Below are 7,599 nucleotides of genomic sequence, written 5' to 3'. Positions count from 1 at the left end.
ATCATTTGTGTCCTAATAGGAAAAGCAGACATAATCGGATTGTCAAAATTTACATGTCTGTAGTCAAAAATCTGAGATGGGGAGACAGCGGCTGCACGGCAGCAGTATCTAAAATGGCAATGTGCTAATACTTTAGTGAGTTTAACATAGATCTTGAAATGCTGATGGATACCATTTGAAAATGGACAAATAAAACTTAGTAATGAAATTGTGTGAGAAAGCAATGCCTGTGGTGAGTTCCAGGATCATGAGGACTGGGGAGAAGAAGGAGCGGAGAGCTAGGCAGAAGCAGAGGAGATGTGGTAGCTAAGAGCTTATAAAAGGGGCAGTTAAGCAGATGCAGGAAAGAGCTAGTAACTCTCATTAACGAGCAGGAGGGGGTGTGGGTGAGTGTCCCCCCAAGGACAAAGCGGGAGGGAATTTCAGTGAACTTAAGGAAAATGAACAACAAGCGAACATGTTGGAAGAAAACAAACATCATTGCCTTAAAGAAGGGCAAGAAGAGGATTCGGGGAGCTAGTCTAGTCAGCCTGACCTTGACGCCCTGGAAGATGATGGAGCAAACTGTATTAAGGACAAGAAGGTGACTAAGGGTAGTCACTGGATTTGTGGTGCCTCACCAACCTGACAGCCTTCTACAATGAGATGACTGGCTCAGTGGATGAAAGGAGAGCAGTGGATGTTGTGTACCTTGACTTGCAGCAAGGCCCTTGATGCTGTCTCCTACAGCATCCTCATTGACAAACTGATGAAGTACAGATGAGGTAAGTGGACAGTCAGGTGGACTGAAAACCAAGTGAACTTGATTGGGCTCAAAGGCCTGATACCAGTGGCATGAAGTCCACCCACGGGCCAGTTAGTAGTGGCGTACCCCAGGGGTTGATACTGGGACCAATATTGCTTAGCATTTTTATTAATGACTTGGGTGATGGGACAGAGCACGCCCTCACCAGGTTTGCTCGTGATAGAAAACTGAGTGGCTCATACACCATATGGTCCCCACTCAGAGGGCTCTCGATACACTGCAGAAATGGGCAGCCGGGAACGTCATGAAGTTCAACCAAGGCATATGTGGAGTCCTGTATCTGAGGAAGAATAACCACATGTAGAGTACAGATTGGTGGCCAACTGGCTGGGAAGCAATCTTGCAGTAAAAGGACCTTGGGGGTCCTTTTGGAAAAGTTGAGCATGAGGCAGCAATGTGTCCTTGCAGCGGAGAAGGCCAACAGCATGCCTTAGGAAAAGCATTGCCAAGGGGTCAAGGAAGGTGATTAGTCCTCTCAATTCAGAACTGATAAGACCACATCACAGAATTACAGTAGGTGAGGTTGCCAAGCACCACTGAAGATCTAGTCCACCCCTGCCCTGCTCAGGCAAGGTCAGCTAGAACAGATTGCGCAGTGCCGTGTTCAGTAAGGTGCTGAAAATCTACAAGACTGGAGACTCCACAACCTCTCTGGGTAATCTCCGGTGTTCAAACACCCATGCAATAAAACTGCTTTTTGTTTACACAGAATGTGTTGTGTCTCATTTTGTGCTCATCGGGCGCCACTGAGGAGAGTCAGGCTCTGTCGTCTTTATACCCTCCCATCAGTTATTCATAAACATTGATAAGATGCTCCTGAGACATCTTTATTTTCTTGGGCAGAGGGTGGTGAGTGCTCCTGCAGTATTCAAGCACTTGCTTCTGGGGCTGATTTTACTTTAAGGAACATAGTTCTTGAACATGGCAAATCCGCAGCGACCAGCAGATAGGAGATCTTTGGTTTTGTTTTTTTTGTTGTTTGGTGTTCTTTTTTTCATATAATAGCGTTTTGAAATGCTTAGGTTTTAAACATCTGCATTAGTTTAATTTTTATAAATTGATGATGATGATCTTGAAAGCTTTCTGGAAGATAAATGCATCTATGTTCTGCTGAACTATTAGATGTAGAAAAACATTTTGTGCAGTGACCGATTCCTGAGCAGAAGTGTTTAGAAGGTAACTTCTCCCCAGATACCTGCATATGTGAATTTGGTTTTTTTGGCAGAATTCCCACAGCAGAAGGGGTGTTTGAATTATGTTAACAAATGCAGTGTTTATCTTCTGCTCAACTGGGACTGGATTCTTAGAGTGAAAGACTAACATTTATCAGCAGCTTCAGTATTTGTCTCCAGGTGGACAGCGTGTAGTTTATCTTATACTGACCTAAATATCTTTCAGAGCACAGTGTGTGAGATGAGTCATAAGCAAATGGCATCACCCTTCACTCTGTGGGGATGGGATCCCTGCCTGGGATCTTTTAGAGTTGCTTTATAAACAAATTAACTCTGGCACTTTCTGTACTACGGCATTAACTGGAAGAACTGCGGATAGAGCCAGACAGGAATACTGCATCTTGCAAAGGTCTGGGCTGTGTGTATCACCAAGAAGCTTACATTTTGTAGGGTTAGGGGAAATACAAGTGTAATATTTGAATTCCTGCAGCTTCGTTGAATTGGATGTGTTTTTCCTCAGGTGATTTGAGTCCCTAAACAGGTCATTGCAATGTTATATTTCCCTGAGGCTTTGGGGCTGGGTGGTGGTGCCGGTGGGACCTGTGAAGCCATGGCTGTGCAGACACTCTTGGAGAGCCCTGCACCCGACAGAGCCAATGGGAAAACTACGGGGGAAGTGAAGTTAAGCAAAAGTAGGTGCTGGAGAGCCAGCTTTGGATAGACAGCTGCACTTTTAACGTTAGAGAGTTACAAAAGAAGCATGAGCATGTGCAGTGTCGTAGGGCTGTTCGCTATTTATTGGCCCCAGTATTGCTCTCCTAAAAAATGTGGTGGTTTTAGCTTTCGCCCTATGTAGGTAAACTCAATAAGAATCTCTCCTGTCTTACGGTATGTCTGGTTGGAGTCTTCAGACATGAAATCTTCATTTTTCACCTCCAGAGAGCGATCTCGACCTACTTTCAGAAAGCTGCGGGGCTGAAACTCGCCCTTTGCTGGAGGGTTTGGGTTTGAACGGAAGTGTTTGACGTTTTAGTGATTTCATTTCGTGGTCGCACAATACCAAGGAAAATTTTAATATTGTCCATAATTATTATGCTCTGCTTCCCCATACTCCCTAGAGATCCATACGGTGCCACGCGCATACTTAGTCTCTCACTGAAGAGATTGGCGTGTCCTGACAGTGCAACAGAATTCTGGTGGACTCAGGATTGCTACTTAAAATTGTATGTCTAGTGTCAGGTATATTATGGGAATCAATATTTTAGAATAGGATTCTTTGACTACACTGTTTCCTATTTCTGTTGGTTTTTACCAAATATTACATGAGGGGACCCTAACCTAGGGATCTCGTGCTTTTTCTATCAAAGCAAAAGTTTTCAACTTTCAACCTGCTGTACCAATTCTTTTTGCAATATATGACCCTGCTTCACAATCACAGCAAGAAAAGCAAAAGACAGGGTGATCCTGCAGCTGAAGGCTGCAAATCATTGTTGCAGGCTTTTTAATCTTTTTTTGCTTTTTTTAAATAGATTTCTGATTATTTTGATGTGTGAAAATATTTCTGTAGTTCCTGAGCTATGAAGTTTTCATTCCATGACAAACTTGGATTTTAAGTTAAATATTCAAAAATTAGGGTTTTAATAACTTCTAATAAAGCCTGGCAAAGGCTTGCCTTTTCCAGACTCTTCAGGAGAAATTCATGGCCTGTGGGGACAGAAGTGCTGTGGACATTATTATATGGTGACTTTATTCTTGCGCACATCCGTTTTGCTGTTCTCTGCCTTGTGTCGGTAACAGTGTCAGCCCGAGGCAGACCAGCCCGCTGGTGCAGCTGAAACCCACTTCTTCTCCAACGGTACCGATTACCTGCTTCGGATAACAGAAAACAGAAAAACTGTTTTCAACTTAACTTTGCCTGTGAACATGATGGAGAAAGCAACTGTAAGAACAAACATGGATCTGGGATACACGGAACAATCTCACCCAGTAAGGACCCGTTTTCCACACCGGAGCAGCCAAGGGCAATGGCTCAGCCCCCTTTGCTCCCCAGTCTTGTTCTGATGTGTCATATCACCGTGTGTCTGTCACTTGGTCATTGCATGGTAATTGCATGCTCCTTACTGAATCCCTTAGTTCTTTGTCCTTCTGCTACTCCAGCTTTCCTGTCTCCCCCTTGCTCTCTTCCACCGCACCCTTCCCGTTCTCCTCTTGCATTTCTAAACTGCCAGTCTACCAGAGGCTGCTGGTCTGAGCATTTTCATGTTGCTAAGCAATATTCTTCCTCTCTTCTCTGCAGCCTGGATTTCTTAGAAGTATGCAGTATCTGCAATCCCCACTTGGTTGCCCTAAATTCAGATGCATCCTTGTCTTTATCTCCTATAGCTAAACAATAAATTCACCCATGTGAAAGTTTGTAGACGTTGGTATAATTTGTCAATCTAAATTTGTCATTTCACTCTCTCTCCTTACAATGACTTGCACCCAGAGCGCCAAACAAAGGTGCTGTGTCCTGTGGCATGTGAAGCCAGCTGCACGCTGCACGCACCCGTACCGTATCGTGATACAGGTGTGGTCAGTGACAGCAGAGATTCAGGCTCTCGGTCATTAGGGATGCCAAGAGCCAGGAGCAGCCGGTGCCCCCCCAGCTGTCACCCCTGCCGCCCACCGCAGCCGGCAGGCCCAGGCTGCCCTGCCCGCACAGATGTAGGGCTCCATCTGCGGAGGAAACTGTGAGTAACTAATCCATGCGTTGAGGCCGTGTTGTGGATAGACTTAATGGCCACACGAGGCAATGCCCCCTGGCAGCGTTTTGGTCTGTAGTAGAGTTCCTTCTGGAAACTGCAACTGAGTAAATCCCAAGCTCAGGGAACGTTCTCGGTGTGAACGAGCAGACTGCCTGCGTTAGGTGACATCTGGAGAAGGCTGGCTTTCAGCTAAAATAACTGTTTAACCTCTGTCTCCTCGCTGCACCCAGAGTAACCTGATTCTGGCTGAGATGCAATTTCTCTAAATACCCTGGGCTGATAGCCCTTCTCCTCTGGCCTCTCTTCTTTACTCCAGTCTTTCCCCTTCCCTCAAGGCAGATGAAGCAGCATGCTGATTTCATCTGAAAATAGGCTTCTCCCATTTTCTGATTAGTAATGGCACTAGCGATAACAGGCTTGTAGCCAGGCTGCAGTTACAGAAGGCGATATGGCCGACCAGCACAAAGTGCTCATACCACTGTATTTAAAAACAGGCTTCGAAGCCTTTACAACAGTGACTAAAGCTGCGGTCATGCACGAATCCCTCCTCCCTTTCCCGGATCATTCCTCACAGGCAAATGCTACTTGCACACAGTGGTATCAGCATGCAATCTTGCACAAACCTCTGGCGCTTCTCTTCCTGAAAGATGGGAACAGAAAAATGTTGCTTTAGGAGGGACAGAATGGAGTTCACCAGCCTCCTCTCACAGCTGTATTGATTTATGGCGAGCAGGATTCCTCATGTTTTTGCATGAGGATCTTCACAGCCCAAAATCATCAGAGGTTAATTTCCCTTCTCCCTTGCCTTGAGGTCTGAGTCTGATAAGACTCTACAAATCCCCAACGTTTCTTCTCATGCACTGGCTAGCATGAAAGGAGATCAGAAAGATGATCATAATTATTTTACCTTAATTTACTCCTTGATGTCCTCTCAAGGGAAGAGCTCTGGTGCGGTGAGTTCATCTCCTGAACGACGAGAGATGACTAGCAGGAGAGCCAAAGTGGAAGACAGCTAACAAAACATTCCCGTCATGGTGGGACAGTTTCTTCCCAGACAGCTCTCTGATGGTTTTGTACATAGGTAACACAAACTGTCGCCCATTTAAAACCAAGCAGCGACAGAAGATAGGGATAATTCTTAGGAGAAAGTGATTTTCAAAGCTGCCAAGCTTTTATGTAACATATGTGTCATATTCAGTCGTGACCGTAGCTTTCTTTTGATGAAGACTGGCGAGTGAACGTGTTTAAGGCCAACAGGACAGCTATGTGTAGCAAAACTCACAGAATTTCAGCAAGTAACTTCTGCAGGTGGCTGGAAATGGCTCACTGACCTAGTGCTTATTTGCTGGTAAAACACGTAGTCTTAAACAGCCAAATAGATTAACACTTCAGCAAGCCACAGTTATATTTAAATGATTGCAGAGCCACCCTCTCTGTTTAAAAATGAAAATTAAAGTTTGTCTCATTTTTGGCTCTTCTGTGTTCGCATGAGTTTTCAGCCGTTTGAGATCAGCTGTATCCTAGTGAACCAACGTCTTCCCATGTGGATATCAGATGGGATTTGCCAGGTTAAAAAGCCAAAAAGTAGATTATAAGAAAAACCTAACAGGAAAGCCATAGTGGTTTTAAAAATAACAGATTTTTTATTCAGCGTATAGCTCCTCTGCTTTGTGCTGTTGAAGGAGAACGGCAGTATCACAGTACTCGAAGCAGCACTGATTAAAATATCAGTGTAAAGTGAAATCTAGTAACTGTTTACATTGAAATTTTGGACCTATGAGTAAAAAAGCAGAAACTTCAGCTCATCATTCTACTACACCACAGCAAGAAAGTTATAAATCAAGTTAGTTACATTGAAATGGGTTTTCATAACCTAACCAATACCTAATGAAGAAGCTTTTGAAATAAGAACAACAACATTGAAACATTATTATTTGCACCCAGATCTTTGTTCAAAATGTCTGTGCTGACTAGTCACAAAGAAAATGTTCAGTTGACAGGAATTCATCTGGGGCTGGGACACAACCTTCTGGCTGCTGAGAAGCTCCTATATAGTTCTGGTTTTTTGGTTAGTTGTAATCACAAACAGCTGTTTAAAGGGGAAATAAAGCAGGGCATGGTGTCAGAGTAGGGACACCTATCTTTCACCTGCAAACAATTCCCATGGTAAGGCAAATCCTCGAGATTTTTGAAAAGATGTAGTGTTTTATGTGGAACTGAAGGTCTGAGCAGTTACTGAAGAAGATAAAGAAAAACTTTTTGACAGTTAAAAACTGGCATGAACTTAGGTACGTGTGAAGAAAAGGGATGTGTGGAGATTGTCTGATGAAGAATTATGGAAAATGTTGAGAGAGCCAGGTACGGGGCTCAGATACGTGGGGGTTGGACTAAACAATCTCCAGAGGTCCCTTCCAACCTGACCATTCTGTGATATTTATCAGCTATCACATTTCAGTATGCGTGGCCTGGGTTATAGGGCAGGTGAGTAAAGCTTCTTCCAGAGGGTTTTTCTTCAGGTTTGGGCCGTCGGACTGCTGCCAGACCTGACAGCTCCATCCGTGATGAGGAAAACCAATGAAGGCAAGTTTAAACACAGCCAAGGAGCCTGGGAGTCCCTGGAGGGGACAGATGGCTCCGGCTTAGCAGCCGCTGAGGAGGGCGACGCTCCCTCAGCTCCACGTGCCCATGCCTCCTCAAGAGCAGCCGGGCTCCTTCACAGGATAGATCTTCCTCCTGATAGACTTTTTGCTTTTATATTCTATGTCCTAGTTTGTGTACCAGTGTGGCATCCCATACGATGTGTGTATGTTTACTTTGGCAGCAACCCAAAGGCTGGAATATTCCCTTTTTGCAGGTTTGAGAAATGAGGCACAGAGCT

This window comes from Falco biarmicus, chromosome 3, assembly GCF_023638135.1.
Source record: "Falco biarmicus isolate bFalBia1 chromosome 3, bFalBia1.pri, whole genome shotgun sequence".
In the NCBI taxonomy this organism is placed as follows: domain Eukaryota; kingdom Metazoa; phylum Chordata; class Aves; order Falconiformes; family Falconidae; genus Falco; species Falco biarmicus.
This window is presented reverse-complemented; position numbering follows the sequence as displayed.